We start from the raw sequence: 24617 nt of genomic DNA, 5'->3' as shown, positions 1-24617 counted from the left end.
GGAGGTAACTTTACTTTTTCTGATGTCTGGTATATTGGAATTTAAACATTTTACAGAGTTAATTCTTTTCAATAACTTACCAGTAAATATGTATTACTCATAAGAGATTTTGAAAATAACCTCATCTGAATGATTAATATTTATTGGTATCTTGCTAATATCTTATTCTTAGATTTCTATAATATGAATATTGATGCAATTTCCTTTAGTAAAGGGATACTGTATTTATAAAAGTACTTCAAAAAGTTCATGGAAGATGTATATTAAGAAAAAAACTATTCATGAGTTTCATGAATCATTTGTATCAAAGTAACATCTTTTAATTCAGTTTCTCCCCAAACTTTTAAATTTACTGTCATGTATGTTCTACAGTTGGAATATATTCATCATGGAGTAATATTGGACTTTTTTTAATTTGAAAGGCAGAAAGCAGAGATTAGAGACAGAGATATCTGCAGCCACTGGTTCGCGCTCCAGATGCTCACAGTAGCCACTTCCCGTCTTTCCGCACTGTGTCTTCTTCCACGTGCTGTGACCCAAGTGCTTGAGCATCACATGGTGGCTCCCAGGGTGTGCATTAGCAGGAAGCTGGAATTGGAAGCAGAGCTGCAACTCAAATCCAGACCCCCCGGTGTGACATGGGGGTGTTCTAGCTGATGGCTTTCCTGCCATGCCAAATGCCCATCCTAATTTTTATTTGCCCCCTGAAGGCCTCCCACATTTGGCAAGGCCTTCGATTCATCATAGTGAAACCGACTCATTGAATGTGGTCTTATATAGATACCTAGGGGATGTCATGGTCCCCTTCAGTAACTGTATTCACCATCCAGAAGTCTAAGCCTCACATCTGGCTCATCTTGCCCCACCTTTTCCAAATGCGAGTGTGGAGGGTGAATTACACTCTAGGAGTATCTCCACACCATCCCACCACGAGCGGTAGAAGGAAAGCCAGAAATGGATACTTCTGCCTTCTCTCTGAACTCCTACCCTCACTCAGGCCCTGCGGGCTGCTGTTCACCAGGCATCTGGAGTTCTCCCCCAGTCCCTTGTCCCAAGAGCTTGCTGCATTTGCCCTGGCCCTGCCCGCATAGTGAAAATGGTCAAAGAATGAGCCGGTGAGGCGATCTCCAAGCTTTCCATTCCTCTGCTTTATAAATGAATAACAGTGATGTACCAGCGAAAGAATGCAGCGCGCCAGCGTCACTTGGGATCCTCTGAGTAGTACGGAAACGCCGCATTCTTCAGGCTAACTTGCGGCCTGCCTGCACATTCCTCTCCGATGAGGTGGAGGAGCACTGGTGGCCGGCCCGGGGATTTGTAGGACTGGGGCGGGGAGCTGCTGTTTAAAAATATATTTAATTATATTCTTTCTCCGCAGTAACACTGATACCATTTTTAGCCCATTACAAATGCTGTGATTTTCATTTAAATCACGTCCATTATCTTATTGACCTAGTTTTTATTTGGTAAGCAAAATGTTCTATTTCTGGATAGCTTAGCCCGGAGCCTTTTTTTTTTTTTTTTTTTTTTTTGAAAGGTTACGGATGCTTTGTGCAGCTCTTTGCTTCCATATCTGCGTACAGATGGGCCGCATCTGTGTTCGCGCAGTGGGAAGTGCGGCTGCCTTGTTCTCATTCAGAGGGCGGGTTTTCTCTAGCTCAGACTCCTCCCAGCGAGAGCTGGCAGGATGCCAGGGGACCCACATCTGGTGACTTTTGGTGAATGGAAGGTGGGAGAAGGAAGAAATCCTATTTCTGTTTCAAATGAGAGGAGGGGGTCCTGATTGTTTCTTTTTGTTCTATCTTGGCTCCCCCACCCCCCCTTTTTTTTTTTTTGTTTAATGTTTATTTACTTATTTATTGGAAGGCAGAGAGAGGGAGAGAGAGAAGCAGACAATGTTCCACCTGCTGGTTCATTTTCCGAATACCCATAGCAGCCACAGCTGGGCCAGGCTGAAGCCAGGAGCCAGACCCTCCTTCCAAGTCTCCCACAGGAGGGGCGGGGACCGAGCACTTGAGCCATCATTTGCTGCCTCCTAGGGAACACATCAGCAGGAAGCCGGACAGGAAGCAGAGGGGCCACTCAAACCCAGCCCCTGCAGGCACCCCACACGGTGGCTGATCGGCTGAGCCACAGCGTCAGCCCCATCTCCCCACGCTGTTTTCTTTCTCTGCTCACCTGCCCGGTCCCTCTTCCGGCCCTTCGCATCTTTCCTCCTCGCCACCGCGTGCTGTGCACCTCGTCCCGGGGGTCCTCCGTGCTCTAAGGGGCTCTTTGATGCTCCTGGGATCCCATTTACCCTAGGCCTTTGCCTTTCGATGTTTCCTCTCTCCTGCTTCCTTCCTTCACCCTCCTCTCTCCCTTCTCTTTCTCGCTCTGTGCTGCACAGGCCCAGTTCTTGGTCTCTGGTTGGAAGCTCCCCCTGGGGAGTCCTGGCGGGACATGTTCCTGGGGTTCACCAGCGTTAGGTGGGCCCTGCAGCCATGGGCGACCTCACCACTTCGCCTTTGAGGCTTCCCTCTCCTGGCACCCTCCCCACCTCCCACCCCCGGATTATTTTGCGCAGGGGGCAGGGGGAGACCTGAAAATGACCTTCCCCCGAGACTGGAAGGCAGGTTAGGGGCAGAACCGTGCCAGTGAGTCCCTCTCCTCATGCCTGCTTCGGGGCCGTCTTCTCACCACTCTGTTTCTTGGCCAGAAAGTCTTACAGATGCTGCACCTGGCTCCACTCAGGGCTCACACCCTTTGACCACTGCGCGTCTTCTCGAATGCTGTCCAGGTTCAAGTCCTTTAGAGTGCGGGGCTCCTAAGTGTGCCTCTTGATCGCCAAAGATGGAGTCCGGCGGGAAGTGTCTCGCCGGGTTGTTGGGGATTTTCTCAGGAATGCTGTTCTGCTCCAGGTCACTTCTGTTGATGTTTCCATTCCTCAGAACCGGTGTTTGACAGTGACACAATATTCAGGCTTGAGTTCCTTCCTGTCTGACTGGAGTCTCCCTTTTACTCAGGAAACCACATGTAAAGCTGTGTTCTGAACTCTGCCCAGAATGTTAGCTTGGCCAGGAAGGACAGGGAATTCCTACTGGTAGCAGCCGCTGGGGACTTAAGGAGTAACCAGAGGTCACATCGGAGCCCTGTGAGCAGGATGCCAGCAGCGCTGGGTACACGTTAGCTCACTGAGCCGTCCTTTTGTCTTCTCGATTCTGTTCCTGCTCCAGGTCAGGCAGATCCCAGGAATATCAGCCTCCTGGGCCAGTTATTCCACACTATGGGATTTTATGATCCAACAGCCATTTTTAAAAAAGTTTTTAATAGCAGAGGATCAATATAGTGTTAGCTTTAATTGTAACAAGTAACGATATGAAAGAACACCGATGTTAAATTTGTCAAATAGTATTGCAGTTCTTTCATAAAAGACATTTCAACAGCAGCAGCAAGAATATGGGGCCAGCATTGGGGAGCAGTGGATTGAGGTGCTGCCTGCAACGCTGGCTTCCCATACCTGAGTACCGACTGGTTTGAATCCTGGCTGCTCCACTTCCTATCCAGCCTCCTGCTGATGTATCTGAGACAGCAGCAGAAGATGGCCCAAGTGCTTGGGCCTCTGTCACCCATGTGAGAGACACGAATGGAGTTCCAGGCACCTGGCTTCAGCCTGGCCTGCCCCAGCAGTTGGGGCCATTTTGGGAGTGAACCAGCAGATGGAAAATCTCTCTGTCTCTGTCTCTGTCTCTCTCTCCTGCCCTCCCTCCCTCTCCCTTTCCTTTGCTCTCTCTATCACTCTGCCTCTCAAACCATCAATCTTTAACAACAAATATAAATAAACAATTCTTTAACAAAAAAGTCAGACTGTATCTCAGAACAGAGGGTAGCGCTCAGGGTAGACTCCAGGCGCGTTACCCGGATTCTTCAAGCTCAGCCATGGCCGGCACAGATTTTTGTCATAGAGCAGCATCCATTTGTGACACTTGGGATGTTGTGGCCTCCGCTCTGTGACTGGTGAGTCCCTAAGAAGGTAGCAGGTGCAGTGGCTCGTCAGTCTGCACACGCAGCGTATCAGAGGAGTGAGCCAGACCATTGGATTTCAGGGGACACCGCTCTTCCTGGGTTTCTGTTCATCAGAGACCAGGATGGAGTTTAGCCTCACAGGCCTGAAGTTTGCTTTTCTCAGCCACTGCAGGGGTAACCTGGAAAGACCAACACTTCCCCGGCTCCCAGGGGTAATCCTGAAGCAAAAACACCAGCTCAGGACTTTGCAAGGAGAAGACATTGCTGTTTCCGAGACCGCACCCATGGCTCAGTTTGCCCAAACCCCACACCCTCCCTGCAGCCAGGGAGAGGAGAGGCGGTGTGGGTGCTGGGGTGGAGATCACAGCGTCCACTTTGGAAGCAGTGGGGGTTGGTGGACTGGGTGCATTCCACGGGGTTGAGGAAGAACCCATTTTACTTTACTGGTGTTTTCTCTCTCTTTTCTTTGTTGCGAGGCAGTAACACATTGTAGTTAAGAGCCAGAATGCGTGAGTGTAAATATTGGGTTTGCCTTATATTAGTTTTGTGATATTGGGCAATTTTTTGGACTACTGTATGCCTCCGTTTTGTCATCTATAAAATGGGAATAATTACATTTGCCTTATAGGTTGGTTCTGATGAGGAAAGGAACTAATACAAAGAGAGCGCTTAAAAAGTGTTTAAGAGGCAGCCGGCGCCGCGGCTCACTAGGCTAATCCTCCGCCTAGCAGCGCTGGCACACCGGGTTCTAGTCCCGGTCGGGGCGCCGGATTCTGTCCCGGTTGCCCCTCTTCCAGGCCAGCTCTCTGCTGTGGCCAGGGAGTGCAGTGGAGGATGGCCCAGGTGCTTGGGCCCTGCACCCCATGGGAGACCAGGAAAAGCACCTGGCTCCTGGCTCCTGCCATCGGATCAACGCGGTGCACCGGCCGCAGCGCGCAGGCCGCGGCTGCCATTGGAGGGTGAACCAACGGCAAAGGAAGACCTTTCTCTCTGTCTCTCTCTCTCACTGTCCACTCTGCCTGTCAAAAAAAAAAAAAAAAAGTGTTTAAGAGGCATACGGTAAATGATCAATACATGTTTAATATTCTGATATTATTGAGGAAGCCAGCTTTGTGACAGGCATGGAAAAGCGGTTAACCATCAGACCGGCAAAACTGGTTGGATTCTCACCCCTAACCCTTCCTTATTGTAGAATTCAGCTCTCCCCTCCCCTTTGGTTGACATTTGTTCGCCTTCATCATCTCAGTGGATTTTCAGGTTGTCTCTCCATCTGGATGGTTTTTCATGGATTCGGTTTTGCTTGACTGCTGCTGTCGACAGGCGGAGAGATGCTTTATCTGAGATGTCAGTCTTCTCCATGTCCGTCACACCTGGCGAGAGGCTTCCGTGCATGGTGTGTGGGCCCGTCAGCTTGTCTTCCCGCGTTACCTCTTCTTTGGACTTGACCCCTTGCCTTTGGATTTGGATTCATCTGGTGGTAATAGAGGCAGCCCAATAGCTCTTTATACACCAGGCACGAACCGGTCTGCTAGGTACCGAGAGATGCTACGGTACTTACACAAGGGCTCTTCAAAGCACGCAGCAAAAACAGTAGTAAAACCGATTGTGCAAAGTGCTTTCCTCATGTGCTTGCTCATACTTCACCACACCCATGGGACAATGCAACACATGAGCTGATTCTTTCCATTCTCCCGCCTCTTGAGAAATGTCACTGCTTTGTAGGAGGGCTGATGGCAAACTGACCGGTCCTCAGGATGCCTCTGTGGGAATGCATGCGTTCCATGTCTTCTGCACACAGGTCTCACACCCGCAGTGCAACCTTCTGTGAATATTCTCCCCAAATTCACAGTGATAAGTCACAGTTGGTATCAGCCATTAAATTCTAACAGCCCCACCACCTCCGCCCCAGGCTGGGAGCAGGAAGACAGATGCCCACCCACCGTTGTTCTCCCAACGTACCCAGTAGAGCATCCATCCCTACTGCATGTCTGCTGAAGAAGAAGGAGGCTTCACTTGCTCGTTACTCCTTAGAAGATGTTTACTTTGATGCAAAAAAAAAAAAAAAAAATTGAACTCCATGCATAGTGTTTTCGTAAGACACACTTCCCATGAACTTGTGGATGTCCCCTCATATCCTGCATGGTCTGTAGTACAGAAAGGAGATATATCGGCTCGCAGCTCTGTGTGCCTGCAGCCGCTCCCTGGTCCCTTGCAGGTCTCCCTGGTCATTCTCCCAGGCACAGGCTGACAGTTGTCCCACGGGCAGGGGTCACCCAGCCATCCCGGGCAGTCCCTTCTGCTCCTGGGCCAGATCAGAGTCCGCACAGGCACGTGAAGTACCCAAGAGGCAGCGTGGGGGTGGGGAGTGGCTCAGTCTCTGTGTCCCCAACACCTGGCGCTGTCCGTTTTCTCTTATCAGGGCTATCTTTTTGTTGTAGTGGTTGTTTGGTATTATGGATTTTTTTGGTGGTTTTTGTTTTTTTGAGATTTTTTTTTCTTTTTTAAATGAAGATTTATTTATTTGAGAGGCAGAGTCAGTTACAGAGAGAGGGAGAGAGAGAGAAAGAGGTCTTCCATCCACTGGTTCACTTCCCAAATGGCCACAACGGCCAGGCCCAAGCCAGGCCAAAGCCAGGAGCCTGGAATTCCGTCTGGGTCTCCCATGTGGGTGTCGTGGGTCCAAATGCTTGGAGCTGGATCAGAAGTAAAGTAGCTGGGACCTCAGCCTGCACTCATACTGCATGCCAGTGCCGCATGCAGTAGCTTAACCCGCGGTGCCACAACGCCACACCTCTGTTTTGCCCTTTGATAACTTTCCTTTACCTGAACCATGAGTGACCAGCAGGTGAATCCTTATCCTGTGCTACAGGGTGCTCTAGGGGACCTCCTGCTTCCCAGCCTTGGGGGCTGATGGTCATGGGGTGGAACCTGTACCTAAAAATGAAAAAAAAAAAAAGTCCAGGATCCCAGTTGTAGAGTGTAGGGTGTCTGATTTCTGGAAACTGTTTGGAAGCCACTGGCCATGCATGCTGTGTGCCCTATGTGACAAAAGGTGTGGTCACACAGAATTCAGGTGCCTGGGTATCCTCCCTGTGGTGGGGTGAGGGTGTTGCTGGTAGGTGGCTGAGAGGGACAGCTGGGGAAGCTCCTTGTCACTCTTCATTCCCTTGTCCCAGAGTCTTAGTGAACCTAATTTCTCAGATGTCACTGATTTCTAAATTCCTTGCATGGTGCTGTGTTGTCTCACCAGTCGCCTTATTTCCTTTTCTCCTCAGAGGAACCTGCAAAGTGGATATTATTTTTATTTTCCCTACCTAAAAATAAATTTGATTTGTTTTCATTTTATTTGAAAGGAGGAGAGAGAGATTTTCCATCTGCTAGTCTACTCTCCAAATGCCTGTAACAGCCAGGGCTGGGTTAGACTGAAGTTAGGAGCCCAGAACTCAATCCAGGTCTCCCATGTGGGTGGCAGCGACCCAAGTACTTGGGCCATCACTGCTGCCTCCCAGGGTACACTTTATTGGGATGCTGAAATTGGAAGTGAATATAATAATAAATAAAATAAATCTTTTAAGAAAAGAGTTGAGAATCTCATTTAGGTCATTTAAAAACAGCCTCCTTGAACCAAGTCTCTAAAGCCATTTTATGGTGAGCGCCAAGTGAATTCCCACCAGCCACTTTGAATGGGTTGTGTTGGACTTGATACCCAAGCCTATACCAGCTGTCCTTTGAGCCACAGGATCTTTTGCCTATTAAAACCTGAGTTTTGTGGGCAGACCTGAGCGCTGAGCAAAGCCAGCCAATGATTATACTATTCAGATATCTTCTTAGTTCTCTAGGGGACTTTTTCTCTATGGACCTGACCAGTGAATTTGTATCTCACAAATGGCATGAACATAGCTGATCAAGAGGCACTGGGAACTTGGAGCCAAAACATCAGAATTGTAGGCCTGATGCAAATCCCTTTTATTCAGAGTCTCAGTTTCATTATCTGTCAAACAAGGTTGTCACAACAGCGATAGTTTTAAGAATTTTGGAAGTGATCTATAAATAGAAAAGTGTGATTCAAGTCTTCTGGTCTACATGCACTTTTATATCTAGGACAAGGATATAAATTTGTTTACCATGATAGGTTAGATTGAAATAAGATAGAATAAAAATTATTTTTCATATATCTCAGATGCATAGTGTGAGTTCTATAGATGTCTTTGATGCCTTTTTACTACTGAAGAGTTCAAAGTTCTGCCCCTGGTGTGTCTGCCATGTTTGTAAGTCTGTGCTTGGTTAGTCAGCTGTTTAGAACAGAGTGCAAATTGGCAGATAAAAACAGACCAGTGAAGTAGAGCCCTGAGGAATCCATCCCAGAGAGCCCTGATCTGTGGCAACAGCTCGAGTCCTAGACAGTGGCGACATTTGGGTTTTCTGTCTATGCACTGACCTCAACCCTTGAAGCTCCTAGCATGGGTATGGATTCGTTCCTTGTGCATGCAGTTTGGTTTCATACTATTCATGGCCTCAGGTTGCACCAAAAAAATCCAGCCAGGAAATCTAGATGTCTTCTACCTGTAGTGAAAAGATTGGTTAGAGAGTGTGCAGCTCTCCTGAACTCTGGTCCCCACCAACAGGAAATCCTTTCCAGATGGCCTAAAGCACCTCTTTTTGAGGACAGCCCTTTCAGGCACAGCCATTGACCAGGTACCAAGTGCTTCTGTTTTGAGAGAGTGAACTTTGCAGGCAAGCAGCTTAGGGGACATGAGTATATGGTTGGATGCAGTGCTTGATCCATCAGCTGGGAAAAGTTGAGTTGAGTAGGCATTGGGATGGGAGCTGCCATTCGTACATGGATGAGCCAAGAGCCAAGGCTTGGGAACCAGAGAAGGTGGTCAGATTTGGCAAACAGAAGTGATACCAGGGCCTTGGAGCTGTCTCCTGAGGTTTGTCCTATACGACTCTGGTGTTCTCATCACCAAGTCATAGAGGGGAAACCTAAGCATGGTTAGGTTAGGTGACCCGTTTAGCCCAGAGAGCTCGATGGCAGATTGAAGTGATGCCTGTGGATATGGTGTTCCCTATCAGAGAAGTGACAGAGGTGGAGGGCATCAAGTGCCTGAGATCCTTTCTTTTGTTTTACAAAAAATGTACAATTATTGAAGCTATTGGTGGAGACCCTTACTGGATGGAACACTTACCTAGGCTCTACATCCCTCACAAAGGAGAATCCTTGCCACTCTCAGCTCCCTGGGTGCAAGGTGTGAGGTTGCTACCAACCCTTTTGAGTCATTTGCAGACTTTACACCCCATGCCGTGCCCCTGAGGGGTCTTAGGCACCAAAGGGGATGCCCTGGGAGCCAGGGATTCCTGCGCTGCAGGCACTGTTCCCTGCACCAAGCAAAGAACCAAAGGTCAGACTCTTCAGAGGCACAGTCTGTGTGGCTCAGTTGAGGGCCCAGACCACAGGGGTCTCAGTTAATTGATGACACTGGGGCAGCCACTCCGTTGAAGTTAGACATGGCAGGATGAGAGACGAGTGAGCGGATGATGAAAGAGCTGGAGTGAAGAGCCAGGCTGCCTCAAATCCTTCATGGAAGTAGCCAGGATGTAAATAATAAATCATAAATAAATAAAGCTCAAGAGCTAAATAAAGGCCCTTTAAATATACCATTCCTCACAGCTGCAAGTGTTTCAGGGTGGAATTAGCAGGTGTGTATTTGACATTGAGATTGGATCCTGCCTGAAATACTTTTTGTCCAAATATTTTTATTCTAGCCCTGTACAATTATAGTAATAATGGGTAAAATTATGACTGAAGTCTGAAGTGCTGAACAGAGGCAACTAAACTAATCTGTGAACCCAACCAGAATTCAAGGCATGAAAGATTTTAGTCAAAGGATCTTAAGGCACGATGTGAACCTCCACCCCTGTGAAGTGCCAGGGGCATCAGATACGCGCATATTCTGCCGTTTAGTTTTTCTCTGGCTGCTTTTCCTTTCTGTCCTGTTGATAAAAGTGCCACTGCATCTCATGAGAGGGTTTATCCAATGTCTATAAGATAAAAATGGAAAAAAACAAAATATTCTTCAGATCCTTAGAAAGGGATCAGGTTAGAGACCAACCTACAGTCCCTGCGTAGTTTAACCTGGCTGTTACCTACCTACTCACTTAATTTTGAAACACAGAGGAATGGACAGAGAGTGCTCTCATCCACTATTTAACTCCCCCGAATGCCCTAGACCATCCAGGAGGCTGAAGTCAGGAGGTGGGAACACAATCCAGGTCTCCCATGTGGGTGCCATTTAACTGAGCCACCACCTGCTACCTCCCAGAATCGGCATTGCCAGGAAGCTGGAGTCAGGAGCTAGAGCTGGGAATTGAACCCAAGCACTCTGAGAAGGGATGTGGCCATCTTAATTGCTAGAGTAAATGCCTGCTCTTGGTCATTTTTTTCCCTCCAGCATTGGAATAGCATCGTTAGCTATTTCTCAGGTTGAGTAGAAGCTCATGTAATCCACTTGTACCAGTTAACCTGTGCTGTGCAGTGAGTGCACCAACCTCTCTCTGCTCTAGTTAGTCAGCTCCATGGTAGTGAGCCCTCCCACTGTACCATGAGTTCAATTGGGAGTCCACTGAGAGTTGTGTGCCCCTACATCTGCTTATGCCAGTTGTACCTGCTCTGTTTAAGACGTGTAACTAGAGAGTATTCCAACAGATGAATTATGAGTGTAAGAAGGAAAGCCATGTCTATGAAAGCAACAAGTTTCTATGAAAGCGACAAGTACATTGTTGCCTTGGAAAAACTTGTTAATGATGATTTGTTTAAAAAGAGGAGTCTCAAATATAAACAAGATAACTCTAAAAGACTGTACAGAATGTCATAAAGATCTGGAGAGATTCTGCAGTCAGATGGTTTTTCAGCTGCTTTTGAGTTCTGTCTTCTTTAAAGAAACTGAGTCTGAAAACAGAACAGATTTCTTGGTTTATACAGGAGCAGACAGTGGGGGATTCCAGACAGGGCTCATCTTCAAGGACAAGGTATTGCCCTCTACCAAGTTTGTGAATGAGTGTGTGTGCAGTTGTATTTGACATTAACATATACACAAGTATGCTTAAGGTGTAGAATAGGACTTTTCTGAGTCCATGCAGTTTTAGATTGACTGACTGTCAACCCATCCTTGACCATGTCACATTAGAGAGTTTTTTTGTAGTGGTGGCCCTGGCCATGTGATGTAAAACATACGTGTCTACTGAGCAAGGTGCATGCACTATGCAAGTCACTAGAGAACTGATCCAGGCTGAGGAGACAGGACATGCCCCTCCCTTCTCAGCCTCCTTCCTCTCTTACTTGCTCTGCAATGTAGTTGGGTTCAAGGAACTTCAATGATCCTACGATGTGACTCTGAAATAAATAAGGAAGAAACCATTTGAAGTTGAACAACACAGGATATGTGTGTGTATATACATATATATATATATTAACATTTATTTATTCAAGAGGCAGACAGAGAAATGGAACTCTTATCCATCAGTTCTCTCCCCCAATGCCCACAATGACCAGAGCCAGGGCCAGGAGCAGGGACCGCATTCTGGGTCTTCCGCATGAACCCAAACACGTGAGCCATCATCCCTGCCTCCCAGGGTCTGCATCCGCAGGAAGCTGGATTCAGGAGCTGAAGCCAGGAATCAGACCGAGGCACTTCGCTATGGAATGCTGGCATCCTAACTGCTAGGCCAAATGCCTGCCCCAACAGAGTGTATTTCAAAGTACGCAGTCCACGAAAGAAGCGATTTTTGGTAACAGCTGGACCCAGAGCTGAGTTTTAAATATATTTAATTTTTAAGTTTTAAAATATATTTAATTATGTTATGTCAGCTCTCTCTCTCATCTCTCTGAATTCCAAAAAACAATAAGGTTTGATTGATGAAAACCTGACTGACTTTCTATAGTTCAGGAGTATTCTTATTTCTCACAAAGCCAAAGACATCTTATTTGAAGCGTCCTAAAATCTAGTTTTTTGGGAGCCATTTTCTATTCTCCTTTTCCTGAAAACATTTTGGAAAGATCTTCCTCTATTTCCTTGCTGTATCTACAATGTATCAGATCACAGGTGACCGCAGGGGGAAACAGGTGGGATCCTGTAGATCCTGGAACATGTTAACAGAGGTGTTTGAGAACCCGCGGGAAGAATAATATTTTACAGTGAGGCAGTTGTTATCTTTAACAATAAAAGCCATATGAATGTGCTGTAGTTTGTGCTAACATGGAATGCTTCGAATCATAGAGCAGGGATGATTATTGGACTCCTATTCCCCCAGGGAATACAGATCCCTCGGATAAGTGTGTCAGAACATGAACTCTGTGGGAAAGCAGGAATCCACCCACCTCCGACAGACAAGAGCCTGCCCTTCATTTCAGGAATAGCTCATAGGGATTTCACTTGGACACATCTCAAGGTGTTTCATTCTAGAGTAGAAACCAGATGCTTCTCCCAAGTTCATGGGGAACGACGGATGGCTGCCAGCTTAGCCTGGAAAGCCATGTTCCTCTCTTCAGTTCTGGACAATACCACGATTTCATGGCATTTCACCTGGGTGGACTTTAAAGATTTATTTATTTGAAAAGCAGAGTTACAGAGAGGCAGAGGCAGAGGCAGGGAGAGAGAGAGAGAGAGGCAGAGAGAGAGAGAGAGAGGTCTTCCATCCGCTGGTTCACTCCCCAGATGGCTGCTACATCTGGAGCTGGCCTGATCTGAAGCCAGGGGCCAGGAGCTTCTTCCTGGTCTCCCACGCGGGTGCAAGGGCCCAAGGACTTGGGCCATCTTCTATTGCTCTCCCAGGCCTTAGCAGAGAGCTGGATCAGAAGTGGAGCAGCCGAGACTTGAGCCCATATGGGATGCCAGCACTGCAGGCAGTGGCTTTACCCGCTATGCCACACCGCCGGCCCCTGGGTGGACTTTAAGGATGCCTGGATTTGTCTTTTGCTTCTCAGGGAAAAGCTCCAAATTCAAAGCAGATGGCGCAAAAGATGGCTGGCCACGGAGATCTCCGGGTGAAACTGGTTAAATCTGCTGCCTCCCCATCAGTTCCCAGTTGATGGGGACCCATCTTCGCCTTTGCTCACCTTTCCTAATGAACTCTGATTTCTGAGGATTTCCTTGATCTTGAGTAAGCAAAGGTGCTGGCTGAAGTCAGGACAGACCAAAGGAGCAACTCACTTGATGTTCCAGGCTTTTCAAAGAAAGGAGTTGTCTCAACTGATTTCGTCATGTTTAGTAGTAATAGATTGTTCTGGTAATAGGAGATGCAAGTAGGCAGCATACAAAGCCCAGAGCTCAGACAGGGCGTTTAAGAGACCCGTTGTTCAGGTGAAACCTAGGTAGAGACCTTTTGGGTCTTAGGTCATCGGGTGAGAAATTCTAAGCTATCCCTGACTAAGCAAGACTGGCAGTTAGGGGCCCTCCCAGCGGCAGAGGGGTGAAGGAAGAAGTAGATGACTGTGCAGGCCCACTGACGTGTTCTGTGCCACGGAGGTAAAGAGGAGACCCCCAAGGTAATGGAAAGAAGCACCCACAGGAAGAATAAGGAGATTCAAAAAGTTCATGGAAATGGAATTAAAAATGAGTTTATTTTGGTGCAAAAAGTTTGAAATCCATGCCTACAAAAGACTTTCAAATAGTTCGGGAAAACCACTCATGATGAGAAAAGCTTTGGATGAATTTCAGGACTTCTGTCAGCAATCAGCGGGTTAAGTGGCTGCTTGTGATCTCGTTCTGTGCTGGCTCAAGTCCCAGCTGCTCTGCTTCTGGTCCAGCTTCCTACTAATGCACCTGGGAGGGCAGTGCGTGATGGCCCAAGTGCTTAGGCCCTGACACCTAAGTGGGAGACCCAGATGAAGATTTGGCTTTTGGGTTCATCCTGGCCCAACCCCAGCTGTTGCAGGCATTTGGGGAGTGAACCAGCAGATGAAAGATCTCTCTCTCTCTCTCTCTCTCCACTGAAACTTAACTTTTACGTCTATTTCTCCATGAACTTATTGGGACGCCCTCCTACTAGAGATGACAACACTCTTGGATTGAATTAAAATATTGTCTATGTGGACTTCCTGATTAGTTGACTGGTATTTGCTTCCCTATCAGCACAGGCTTAGTGCCCTAATTGTTTTTGTTCTTACTGGACACTCTGCTGCTAACCGGTTCGTATTATTATTTTTATTTGAATTGCGTTGTCCCCCATTCTGAGCCATATGCCATCTATTTATAAATAGCATGTAATGTCAGAGATACTTAACTAAGGAGACAATGATTCCCACTTAAGATGAGAATTCATGTGTGGTTGACAGGGGACCTTAGCCCTTTGGTTGCCCTAGGCCAGTAGAGAGGTGCGTGCCCCTGCCCCTCCACTGCCACGATGGAGGAAAGGAACAGACCAGCAAACGAAAAGCAGGCAAATCACAGGAGCTTAAAGCTACTGGAAGAAAGCATCCAAAAGGCAGATTGTTGGTTCTGAGGAAATTTAGGTAAGTGTAACATTTTCAGGGATTCTTTTCTTCACTCGAGCAGAATGATAGGGTTTTACTAGCCAACCAAGAGATAAATCAAGATTTAAACTACCTTTTCACCTTTCATGCAAGGTCAAACCTCAGTAGTTATTAAGAAGAAATGGAATTTAAATACATATGGAAGCACTTGTTTTATTTCCAATTTCATGCTCTTGTATTTTGCAGTGCAGTTTCAGATCTATTTGTGAAGGCTGTTGGGGGCAGAAACAGTTGAGAGACAGCTGGGAGGGGAACAGGTTTTCAAGTCCCAGACCAAGTCCTTGGCTCTGGGTTCAGCTGTTCTCAACCCACCAAGTGACCTTGGCTCAATTCCCAAGTCTTCAAAACAGCAGTGAGCCTACTTACTGCCTTTTTTATGAGATGCAGTGGTGTCTGTGATGGGTATCATTGGTGGCATTGGGCTGAGAGTCTGGAGGTATGACTTCTCAGGGGATTCCAAGTCTGTAGATCAAGGTGCCAGGGAGACAGTGCCTTTGTTAGAACCAGAGACCAGGGTGGGCAGCTGCAGTGTCCAGGTCCCCCTAGGCCACCTGATTGAGGAACCACATCCTGTTCACCTGTGATCATGGCTCTCTGTGTTGACAACTCCCTGGCTCCCTGGGACTGGTGGTTTGGTGGGAAGATCCGTGACTCTAGTCTCTTGCAGTCACCTGCTATTTGCTTCACCAGTAACTGACTGCTAGGTGAATCGTACTACTTCATTCACAACTTTTCTCACATTTGCTACTTTGTTTTCTAGGTCATGTTTACTGAGTTCTAACTGTGTGTCACACACCGTGCTGCTATTGTGTTACCTATTGATCCATTTTACTTATTTGAAAGGAAGAGACAAAGAAACAGAGACAGGGAGATGCCCCATCAGCTGGTTCACTCCCTAAATGCCAGGAACAGCTTCTGGCTGGGCCAGGCCACAGGAACTCCATCTGGGTCTTCCATGTAGGTGGCAGGGTCTAAATTTCTGAACCGTCCCCTGCTGCCTCCTAGGGTGCACACTGGCAGGAAGTCAGGAGCAGAGCTGGGGCTCAAACCCAGGTCTGATACGAGATGCTGGTGTCTAAGCATCTGAACCCTGTACCACGTGCCTGCCCCATCGTCTCTTCTTAAAGAAGAAAGCTGTCGATAGGGGAGTGCTGGGAGTGCACAGTGGGTCAGCTATTTAGAGAGTGGCAGGCCTCCCTCCTGGTGGGACTGGGCCCCTCATCCGACTATGACAGTTGTCTTCCACCTGTTCAGCCTCCACCCAGCCCTCCTGCAGGCTGTCACTCATGTGCAAGGGCTGTTCAAGAAGTTCATGCAAGATGTGTGTTATGAAAAAGCTATGCGTCGATGTTGAAATTTGAACTTACCATCTAATTCCATTTTTTCCAGAAACTTTTGAAGTACCCTCTCGTCTTGCCCCAGATGGCTGTTTGTTTTATGAGTTCCCCCTTAACAACCGCCCTTGGTGTCACCGCATCCCAGCCATCCATCCACAAACTGGTCTTGTGTGTTTTCCCCTCCTGGTTTCCCAAAAGCAGTTTCCAGATTTTGTTCCCAAATGCCTCTGGTGCCTTCCGTCATCTCTCCTGCACTTGAGCAGCCTCTCTTCGTCTCCACCCACTCAGCTCCAGCGCCTCCCTCAGGGCCAAGTGCAAGCTCTGAGCCTGGGAGGCCTCTGCGTGCTCCCCTGAGCTTTGGTGGCACCGCCTGTAGAATCACTCGGAAGGCACAGCATGGGAGGCCTGCAGTACACTTGTTTCTTATTTGCCAGGACCCCTAAAAGGATCTTAGAATTTATAGGTGAGAAAGCCACGAGCTTAGTGACAGTGCTGGAAGCAGGGTCTAGTTTTGCCAAATCTCAGGCTGATGATTTCTTTCCTACTAAAGGTTTTTGTTTGTTTTTGACAGGCAGAGTTAGACAGTGAGAAAGAGAGACAGAGAGAAAGGTCTTCCTTCCGTTGGTTCACCCCCCAAATGGCTGCTACGGCCAGCACGCTGTGCCGATCTGAAGCCAGGAGCCAGGTGCTTCCTCCTGGTCTCCCACGCAGGTGCAGGGCCCAGGGACCTGGGCCATCTTCCACTGCCTTCCTGGGCCACATCAGAGAGATGGACTGGAAGAGGAGCCACAGGGACAGAATCCGGCACCCCAACCAGGACTAGAACCTGGGGTGCCGGCACTGCAGGCGAAGGATTAACCTAGTGAGCCGCGGTGCCAGCTTTTTTTTTTTTTTTTTTTTTTTTTTTTAACCTCTGTCTTTCTTTGGTGAGCCAGGAATATATCCTGCCTGTGTCTGTATCTGTTAGCAGCTAGTGGAATTTTAAGAAATCCTTGTTGAAAGAAAGGAAAGAGGTTATGTATGAATTATTTTAATTTAATCTCCCTTCTAGTTCATTCCTGTGACATCTTCATAAGGGCAGTACTGTCATTTCCATCCCGTTTTACAGGTGAGGTGACTGAGGCATGAGAGGTGCCCACAGTCACAAAGCTGGTGAGTGACAGAGTCCGGATGGAACCTCAGGCAGTGGCTCCCCAGTCTAGGGTTTCCAGTGCAGGTCAAGAAGGGATGAGAGACAGAGAAACCTACGGGTAAGAAATAAGACCAGCAGCCAAGGCGATGGAGCAGACATTTTGATTAGACTACCATCCTTTTTCTGCTTTTATTTTTTAAAAAGATTTATTTATTTGTTTGAAATTCAGAGAGAAGGAAAGAGAACGAGAGAGAGAGAGAGAATTAATCTTCCATCCACTGATTCTTCCTCAAGTGGCCACAATGGCCTGGGCTGGGCCAAGCCTATGCCAGGAACTAGGAGCTTCATCTGGGTCTCTCACATGTGTGGCAGGGGCCCAAGTTCTTGGGCCTTCTTCCATGGCTTTTCCAGGTGCATTAGCAGGGAGCTGGATTGGAAGTGGAGCAACCAGGACTCGAACCATTGCCTATATGGGATGCTGGCATTGTGAGTGGTGGCTCAACCTGCTGCACCACAGTGTCGGCCCCTTCTTTTATTTTGAACTGAGGAGCAATCCCATGTATGAGTCCTTTGTTGGGAAAGCAGGGGCCATGGTAAGGTAGCAGAAAGGGTGGCCACCGCCTGGGTTACTGTTTCAAGCACATGACCTTGAAGCTCTGTGAACATATCGTCCATATTTTCTTCCTTGCTTTCTATTCATTAACGGACTTAGGCAAGGACTGTTGCAGCTAACGTGGCCCCAAGTCAGAGTCCCTCCGAGAAGGGGAAGGTTGTGCTCTTTCATGTGACACCTTCTTAAGGACAAAGTCCAAAGACGTGATTCTCCCACAGTGGGTAGTGTGTCAAGGTGGCAGAAACCAACTGACAAAGAACACTTACTGCATGCATTGTCTATAGATGCACCCCTTATCTATTTGGTGCACTGTTAATGCTGGTTTAAAACATTTGCTTTTATTTGACTGGCAGAGAGAGAGAAAGCTCCCATCTATTAGTTCACACTCCAAATGCCTGCGATGACCAGGGCTAGGTGAAGGTCAAAGCCAGGAGCCAGGAACTCAGTTCAGGTCTCCCACATGCGTGGTAGGGATCCAATTACTTGAGGCATCACCTGATGCCTCCTAGGGACTGTGTTTTCAGGAAGCTCAAGTCTGGAACCAGAACCCGTCCTCCAAACCAGGTACTCCAACAGAGGAGGCAGGCATCCTAACTACTCAGGCAATCACCTTCCCCAGTTCTGGTTTTAAAGTAGACCTCCAAGCAGTATTACTATGTCTGCTTATGATAGCATCATTCCTCCTGTGCACACAGAGAGTCTGCCCTAACCAGACAGTGAGCTTCAGAGCAATCGGAAATGGTCTGGATGGATATTTGGTTTGGTGGTTAAGATGCTGCTTAGAACATCAACATCCCATACCTGAGTGCCTGAATTTGAGTTCCAGGTCCACTCCTGATGCCAGCTTCCTGCTCATGTGCACCCTGGGAGGCAGCAGGTGATGGCTCAAGTATTTGGGTCCCTGCTACCCACATGGGAGACCTTGATTGAGTTCTTGGCTCTTGATTTCAACTTGGTTCAGTCCCAGCTGTTGCAGGCATTTGGGGAGTGAATCAGTACATAGAGGTGATCTCTATCTGTCTGCCTATCTGTTTCTCTGCCTTTCAAAAAAATAATGATATACTGTGTGGGAGCAAAGAAGATGATTTAGCTAGTATATAGAGAACACTTTGCACCCGGAGCCCTAGAGTAAGTCGAGTAATATTCTAGACCCAGTGAGTCAGAGCTGAGTCATGTGCGAGTGTGTGCTGCTTTTTGAGGGATTCCCTTCTCCCCCCCACCGCAGGGGGTGAAAAGCCACGCTCTTCCGATGTAGAGAAAAAAACGTTTACACCCACACCACTAATGCTTTTGTGGCCATGTCGCGAATGCATTGAATGTTTGTTGTGGCTCATCCAGGACAACCCTACAGATTAATGAAGAGTGATTTACTCGTTCTTCTAAACAGAACATTGAGTTCTCTCTCTGCCTGTTGGACTCCGAATAAGTCCGTCTGGCCCCATCCCGCCTCCCCCACCCTCTTGTAAACTTCTGGTACATTCTTGTGATCCCCGTCCAGTCCTTAGTCATTCAGGGTTCTCTGAGCAGTGCGAAAGTAGCTTACTGTTCACAGCTTTTCACTGAAAAGGCCAAGCCACACTGAGAATTCAGTAAGTAGAATGAATGGATGCAGGTGACTTCAAGGCCGTGAAAGGCTGTGCTGGGGCAGTGGGTGGAGCCAGACCATCCCTGGGTGTGGCAGTGAGTTGCACAGCTTGGGACCTTGGCCAATGGACTTCCCTTTCCTGCCTCACAGTTCCTATATGTAAAGGAAGGGTGAAAAGACCTAGCTTACAGGGTTGTTGAAAGGATTGCCAGATGTAAAGTGCCTCGTGTTTTATAATTGATGCTAGTTGTCACTATCATAACCGCTACCTCCACAGGTGGCCCGTGGACATGGAAGAACAGAGGGGAGCTTGACTGCTGTTGCCTCTCATGCTCCCAAGGTGTAGGTTTAATCTTGGAGGTTACCTGTATTCCTTACCCAGAGCACCTGAAATTGCTACCACAACAACTAAAGTAAACATGAAAAATTACAACTGCAGAGAGACGACAAAGAATGAAGTGCACCCTCACTCCAGCAGGAGTCCTCTAGCTGAGTAGATGCCCCCTTCCGGCCTCAGTTTTTGCTTCCCCTGACAGATATTGACAGGCACCCCTGGGGCAGGTGGGGCATGTGCAGGGCTTGGGAGTGAGCCCTGGGGACCTACTTCAGAGTCAGCCGTGGATTCTGTCCTCAAGGAGCTTGCCGCCCACCAGGGAAGATGAAGCACCCATAAATACCTTGAAAGTTAGATGGAAAGTGGTGAGGCCACGAGAGAGACGCCACCAGCCAAGGGGCTATGGAGCCTGAGAGGCGGGAGAAATTAGTCTCAGCCACAAGTGAGACCTGCAGGTCTTAATGGAAGGTCCCACTTAGCGTCATCTTTGCGAAGAACACAGAATCTGGGCTGGGACCCCTGGCTTTGCCACTTCTCTGTGTGGTTCTTGAGCCAGCTAGGTTACAGCTCTGCTTCTCCACCTTTCAAGTGGGGCTGGTGTGACTTTAAGTGAGGTACAACGTGCCCAGAACAGCACCTGGCCCACAGTGAGCGCTGTGTGTTTCTTGAATGCCTTTTTCAAAGGACAGGAAGGGATGGGAGTACCTTGTAAGCGGAGGTGGACAGTGTTCTTGCAGATGGAGAGGTAGCATGAGTCAGTGCAGCGTCTGGACTCGGGCATGGGGTGAGGAGGTGAGAGGTGGGAGAGGCATCTCGGGGCAAGACTGTGGTAGGTCTTAAATGCTGGGCCTGGAATCTTAGACTTGACTGAAAAAATTCCACAGTCAATAATATGTGTGAGGTCAGGACCTTGACCTGTCTCAGGGTAGGTTTCTACATCTCAGTGCCAGTGAACATGGCTATGGACCCGCTGCCAGCAGCCATGAAATCGAGGCTTAGATCATCTGGGTTCAACATGCAAGCCTGAGCTGACACCTCAGGGAAGAGGTCCAGCAAGACCTGAGCAGGAAATACCTGCAGGGAGGGGCCGAGGGTGGGAGGGAGGTGATGTGGAGGGGTGGAGTGGAAGAGATGTCACATCATTACCACCATCTGCTGCTTCCTTTTCTGATTTTGTATTTTCCTTCAGGCTGTAGTTAGGTATTCTGCTTCTACGTTGTATTTCTTTGAGCCTTGGGATGCATGTCGATTACTTCCATGCCATATTGGCACTCCCCTAAGAGCAGAGGGAATACAAGGCTACTAAATGGAATTAAAAGATAAGTTGATTTTGGCCCCCAAATCTTTGAAATCCATGCATGGTTTTTTCATCACACTCATTTTCCATGAACTTTTTGAAGACCTTGTTCTGCGTGGGCTTTCACAACTTCTTCCCCCAAATAAATGTTTCTTTAGCTCCATTTTCCATGAACTTTTTGAAATTCCCCAGTCCTAGGGTAGAGGGGAGTAGGGATGACATAGGAGACTTATTTTTTTTCAAAGATTTATTTATTTGAAAGAGTTAGAGAAAGAGAGAGAGAGAGAGAGATCTTCTGTCTGCTGGTTTGCTCCATAGATGGCCACAACGGCCAGTGCTGGACCAGGCCAAAGCCAGGGACCAGAAGCATCTTCTGGGTCTCCCATATGGGTGGCAGTGGCCCAAGCACTTGGACTATCTTCCACTGCTTTTCCCAGGCCATTAGTAGGGACCTGGATGGGAAGTGGAGCATCCAGGACAGGAACTGGTGCCCCTAAGGGAATTGGCATTGCAGACAGAGACCTTACCTGCTAGGCCACAACACCAGTCCCATAGGAGACTATTTTCAGTCATCTGTAGGCATTGTGCTTAGTCCTGATGTGGAGCCTGCCACTGGGGTCCCCCACCCCCATGGCATCTATAGCTGGGAAGCAGTGGGACTTCAGTAAGGGCTGGCCAGTGTTCCCAGGGCCCCTGAGAGGACACCCTGCCTGCCTGAGGGTTTGACCACTGAGTTTAATCTGCTTTTCAACTTGAGCTGTGTAAAGGCTGTCACCAGTGTTTTGAAGAGTTGATTTATTTGTTTGAAAGATAGAGTTACAGACAGTGAGAGGGAGAGAGAGAAGAAAGGTCTTCCATCCACTGGTTCACTCCCCAAGTGATCCCAATGGCTGGAGCTGAGCTGATCCGAAGGCAGGAGCCTGGAGCTTCTTCTGGGTCTCCCACGGGGGTTCAGGGCTCAAGCACTTGGGCCATCTTCTACCGCTTTCCCAGGCCATAGCAGAGAGCTGGATTGGAAGAGGAGCAGCTGGGGCTAGAACTGGTGCCCATATGGGATGCCAACGCCACAGGCGGAGGATTAGTCTACTGCACCACAGCACCAGACCTGTTATAGGTTTTATAAAAATCCATCCAAGTTATTGTGAGAGGATGACATTACTTTTAAATGTTGTGGGCATGTGGGCTCATTCCTAAGACTACATACGTGTAAAGAACAAGGGAGTGCATAAATAAAGATCAGTTACCATTAAATGTCAGTTTGCAGCGCTGGGATAGTGAAAGCAGCACTGGCCCTTCCCTGGGCGAGACTGGGAGGAAATACTGTGGTCTCGGTGGTTGAGAGTGTGGCCTGCTGGCCCGTGCTGCATTCCACCTGCGTTAGAAGCTCACCGGAAGAGATCGGGAATGGTCTCCAGGGAGTTGGCAGAGGCCCTTTCTCAAAGGTTACCTTGTAGGCTTGGGAGGTAGAGCAGCACATTTGTAAGCAATGAGAAATATTTGCTGATTTGGACTTTCGAGACATTGTTTGCATCTTTCTCCAGTGGCTCTTTTCCAGAGCCTGCGTTCCAGGCTTGGAAACCATCACTTACCCATCACATCCTTGCCTAAGAGTGAAGCTTGCCCCCCGCTGTCTGAGGGCCATGTCACCCCAGCTTCAGAGGGAATAGCACCTGTTTGTCTGGCGGCAGAATTGGGCTCTTTCACACTTGCGCTGAAAGGGCCTGTTGAATATATTATGTAAGACGGAGTGAGGTCATATAAACAGTCATGGCTCCTACCTTGAACCAAAAGTCATCCTTATTTGGTGCTTCCAAAGTCGGAAAACAATACGCACAATAAAAGCGAGCTCGGGACCTGGGCGGAAATAATGGCTGTCCTGTACTCACCGCGGGTTGTGTGTCAGTCAGCAGAGCAGGCTGCCTGCTGCTTTTAGTTCTTGAAGTCTGGACTGCTTTCCTTTAACCTCTCAGCTGCTTAGAAGGAACTCTGGAAGTCTGTGGAGCCCTCACCTGCTAGCAGGAAGCGCGGGCATCAGCAGAGAGGAAGTGGTGGCGGCCCTGTGTCCTGGGCCAGGGTGAGGGCACTCTGAGGCCCTTAGCAGGGGACACCAGTCCCAGCAGCCCTGCAGCCCACAGGGCCCTGGGCCAGCCAAGCAGAGAAGAAATAGCATAACTCTTCTCCCGGTTGTCATATTGGCTGCGCCAAGCAGAGCTCAAATTTCTGTCTTCTGTCTGTGTAAACAGTAAGGGCCATTAGTCTCAAACTTCAAACCTCAGCCCGAGGATCTGGCCTGGCTCCTTCTTTCAGACCCTCACCCTGGAGGAGCTTCTTCCAGCCTTTCTGGAGTGTTTGATGGCTCTGTCTGAGCCAGTGGCCTCTCTCCGGATCGTTAAGAAGCCAGGCTTGGGGCGCTTACAGTCAAGTGAGGGGAGTGATGAAAATCCATTCACTTCTTCCCTCGGGGACCTAGCCCTGTGTGCACATCCAGCTGGAACCCAAAGAGACATGCCCACCTAGGACAGGAAAGAAAATTTCCACAGGAAAGAAAATTCATGCAAAGAAGGCCCAGGGTCCTCTGCAGGTGGGCAAGAAGCCTGGCAAGAGGTTTGTCTTATTTAAGAAGGAAATCTATTCCGTGGCAGCAAAGAGGCTGCTGACGATGTTTGTTCCATTTTTAGGGCTGGAAAGGCAAGAGTTTGCTGCTGCTTTAAGTTGCTTCTTTTTGGCTAGAAACTTCTCTAAAGTCAGAACGCCAACGCCGCTTGTTTAACACGTGACCTCTTCAGCATGCCCAAGAGTCAGCAGACCAAAAGAGAAGGCAAAAGATAATCGATTCTGCTCCCTCAAGGCCCTTCTGGCACTGGGAGCGGGGAGGTCCTGGCTTGGTTCCTACCCTACAGGTGTGTGGTCCCCGCCAGCAGGAAGACACAGCTGGAGTCGGCGTTTCTGCAGATGCCTTTTAATGCTGGCAACACAGGAAGAAAATCCATCCACCCTCTTACCATTGCAACCATGGGGGGCATCCCTTGGCATCTGTGGAGCCATGCCCCACGCGACCCTCAAATAAGGGGGATAGGCAGAGAGTTCATGGCCATGGAGAGCCGCTTACCCAGGGACCAAGAAGGCACAAGAGTTATTCTGAGATTTTTCCTCAAGGGCAAAACTTTAAACTTGTTCCTTAGCCAGGCCTGAGGTCTGACTAAGCGATAGTGGAAGAACACAAGAAGCCATGTTTCAGCAGTGGGGAGTCTTTAGTTTGCCACTAAACACGAGACTTAGAAACTGTGATTTAATCAAAATGATTGCTTCTGGTAGCAATTCAATAGAGTTGTCATATCAAATTAAGTTGTATCAGGTTTCGCCTGGGAGGGATATTTTGCAGCCTGGAAAACAACACAGTAAGTGCTCCCTGCATTTATGAAAGCAAGGCCAGAGTCACCCTCATCTGAACGAGGTCACCTTCCCTGGGCCATCTTAACACTTCATGGCTATGGGACATCCGAGCTCCTCGGAACAAGTGAGTAGGCTGGGAGGAAGCTCTTGTGGTAGAGAGCCCTTGCAAGGTTTTGAAAACCCAGTCCTTCCTAAGTGTCTGACACAGGCTTAAACTTTTCCCTAAATATAGATGGCTAACACAGAATCCTTCCATGGGAGGGCTCCCTTAAATTAGTTCAGTTAATCTATTCATCTGTGTGTGCTGACTCGCGCCTAAACATCGGAGGCCAAATCCAAAAAAAGAAAAAGCCAGCTCGTGGCTCAATCCTGGGACAGATGTCGAACAAC

General features: G+C 48.3%; 1 protein-coding gene and 1 long non-coding RNA gene across 3 annotated transcripts in view; one reads left to right on the top strand and one right to left on the bottom strand.

The window, feature by feature from the left end:
- Window positions 1-24617, top strand: part of SAMD4A (sterile alpha motif domain containing 4A) — a 228665-nt gene that overhangs the window by 90649 nt on the left and 113399 nt on the right. The gene's annotated exons all lie outside the window — the stretch shown is intronic.
- LOC138844612 (uncharacterized) lies at window positions 21615-22984 on the bottom strand. The gene is made up of 4 exons (XR_011380702.1): window positions 22721-22984; window positions 22424-22555; window positions 22079-22289; window positions 21615-21841 (listed from the first exon to the last, which is right to left on the bottom strand). It is a non-coding gene; the product is annotated as an uncharacterized lncRNA (long non-coding RNA).

The sequence above is a fragment of the Oryctolagus cuniculus genome, chromosome 12 (genome assembly GCF_964237555.1).
Source record: "Oryctolagus cuniculus chromosome 12, mOryCun1.1, whole genome shotgun sequence".
In the NCBI taxonomy this organism is placed as follows: domain Eukaryota; kingdom Metazoa; phylum Chordata; class Mammalia; order Lagomorpha; family Leporidae; genus Oryctolagus; species Oryctolagus cuniculus.
Note: the sequence above shows the minus strand (reverse complement) of the source record. Positions and strands in the feature narration are given on the sequence as shown.